This window comes from Trachemys scripta, chromosome 15, assembly GCF_013100865.1.
Source record: "Trachemys scripta elegans isolate TJP31775 chromosome 15, CAS_Tse_1.0, whole genome shotgun sequence".
Classification (NCBI taxonomy): Eukaryota; Metazoa; Chordata; order Testudines; family Emydidae; genus Trachemys; species Trachemys scripta.
In genome coordinates this window covers 941027-943517 of record NC_048312.1, presented here as the reverse complement: position 1 = coordinate 943517, position 2491 = coordinate 941027, and the positions used below count along the sequence as shown (strand labels likewise).

Here is a 2491-nt window from a genome sequence, read left to right as displayed (position 1 = left end):
CGGGAACACCCCTTATAGAGCCCCCTCCCCCACCTCGGGAACACCCCTCATAGAGCCCCCCTCCCCCACCTCGGGAACACCCCTTATAGAGCCCCCCGCCACACCCTATAGAGTCCCCCTCCCCAACTTGGGTAGCATCCCTTATAGAGCCCAGCCCAAACACACACATCACACCCTGAAGAGACCCTCAATCTGGTGTCTCACAATTTAGGGCCCCACCTCAGTGCTGTCCTCTATAGGTAGGCTTGCCAAGGCAGAGATTTTAATCAGTAAATGTTAATTTCTACACACACACAAAAAGAAGAACAGGAGTACTTGTGGCACCTTAGAGACTAACAAATTTAGTAGAGCATAAGCTTTCGTGGATGCATCCGAAGAAGTGGGCTGTAGTCCACGAAAGTTTATGCTCTAATAAATTTGTTAGTCTCTAAGGTGCCACAAGTACTTCTGTTCTTCTTTTTGCGGATACAGACTAACATGGCTGTTACTCTGAAACCTACACACACACACACACACTGATGAAAAATTATTTCCATTGTTAATAAAAATTTATAGACAAGGCAAAGAAAGAAAACTATTGTTTGAGGGCTGAAGTTTGATTTATGGATATTTGTATGTTTTGACATGTAATGTTGACAATTTGTGATTGTTATCTTTATGAAGCTTTAACTTTCAGAATCACAGCAGGTACTGTCATTAATTATTTTCTGACACACGCACCCCCCGCCCCCATTGTCTCCTGCAATTTTGAACATTTCAAATGGTAAAAATAAAAAATGCTTTAAAATAAGCATTATTGTCTGTCTCAAGTCTAAAAATAAATAAATTGAATTCTGCCAAGCCCATCCATATGTCAGTTCCTCAACTAAGTGTTACACCCTAAACCAAACCACTCACTCGCCATAGGTATATGGTTCCCCTGCTGCAAGTATCATAGCCAATAGGAATCTCCATCCCACAGCTGGGAACTAGACTCTGCGTCGCCTATGGGCGCGTACACGCGCACATGTACAGGGTTCTAGTGAGAGTCTTGTGATATGTGACGTCCTAAAGCTCCAGCTCCTGGAATAATGAGATTATGAGAATCTTCCGTTCAAAGCAAGAGGAAGTTTCTAACTCTGGTGGTTGCAGAGAAAAGCTTGAAAATATGAACCGAGTGACTCTGGAGGCTCAGAAACTAGAAGGCAAATAAAAATAATCCAACATTTTTTTTAATCTCATCATTTTTAGGCCCCAGAAAGTCATGAGATTTGTGTGACCCATGAGTTTTGAATGTTTGGAGCTGGCCATACTGCTGATGCAACAATTTATATATCCTCCTGTCTAGAGCTTTTTGAAAAAGGTAAGTTGATTTTGCCGACAAATTTCTTTATTTTGTTTGAAATTTTAGGTACAGTAATTGTTTTGGATTTCCAAGAAATTTTCTAAACAAAAAATTTTTTTTAATTGTTTTCACTGTGGGTACCTTCCCTCTTTTAGTCCCTTCTAGTGGAAAAAAGGAGGCATACTTTCTGTTAAAGTGAAAGAAAGTGATTTCCCATTTTGATGGGGTGTACATACCCCACATGGGGCCCAAAAGGGTTAAAGGACAGTACTGGGTGCAGGTAGCCATGCCCCTGCAGAGCATTCTACAACTGGACAGGAAGCTTTAAAGGGAGTAGCCCTGCTCAGTCTGGGGGAGGCTGGGCTGGAAGACAGACTTATCTTGAGAGCTCCTGGACAAGGGTGCTGAAGAAGCCTCCCTCCAGGGAGTAGGACTGCATGCTGAAGCCAGTTGGGGCTGAAGGTTTAGTTGCCTCTTTTTTTTCTTTTGTTACCGGATGTTGGTAGTCTCCTCCTTGAAGTCATGGAGGAGAGAGAGATCGTAGGAAGTGACCCAGGGAGGATAACTCTGAGGGCACTCCAGGATGCCCAACCCTGTTGACTCTCATAGAACCAGGGCCAGTGCAACCTATTAGGCGACCTAGGCGGTCGCCTAGGGCACTAGGATTTGGGGGGCGGCATTTTCTTCCGTGGCGACCGCAGCGGCCAGATATTCAGCCACCCCAGTTGCCGCTGGCATTTAGGCGGAGGGAGCTGGGGCAGGGGGGCACGGGAAGGGCCACCTGCAGCAAGTAAGGGGGGGAGGTGGCACGCAGGGGAACTCCTCGCCCCAGCTCACCTCTGCTCCGCCTCCTCCCCTGAGCACGCCACTCCGCTCTGCTTCTCTCTCTCCCAGGCTTGCGGCGCCAAACAGCTGATTGGCGCCGCAAGCCTGGGAGGCGGGAGAAGTAGAGCATTGACGGTGTGTTTGGGGAGGAGACGGAGCAGAGGTCAGCTGGGGTGGGGAGCTGCCGCATGGCTCCCCAGGCAGGGGGGAGCTGCCACAGGGGGAGTGCCTCAGGGCGGGGGGGGGCAGGGAGTTGCCACAGGGGAGGCGCCTCAGGACATGGGGGGGAGCTGCCGTGGGGGAGGTGCCTCAGGGTGGAGTGGGAGTAGGGGGAGCTGCCGC

General features: G+C 48.7%; 1 long non-coding RNA gene across 2 annotated transcripts in view; it reads left to right on the top strand.

Moving 5' to 3' along the window:
- The first annotated feature begins 132 nt into the window (after nucleotides 1-132).
- The window catches only part of LOC117888209, a 14533-nt gene continuing 12174 nt past the window's right edge, over nucleotides 133-2491 (top strand). For both annotated transcript variants that reach the window (XR_004648289.1, XR_004648288.1), the window contains exons 1-2: nucleotides 133-239; nucleotides 1231-1342. This is a non-coding gene — a long non-coding RNA (uncharacterized LOC117888209). The remainder of the gene's footprint in view (nucleotides 240-1230; nucleotides 1343-2491) is intronic.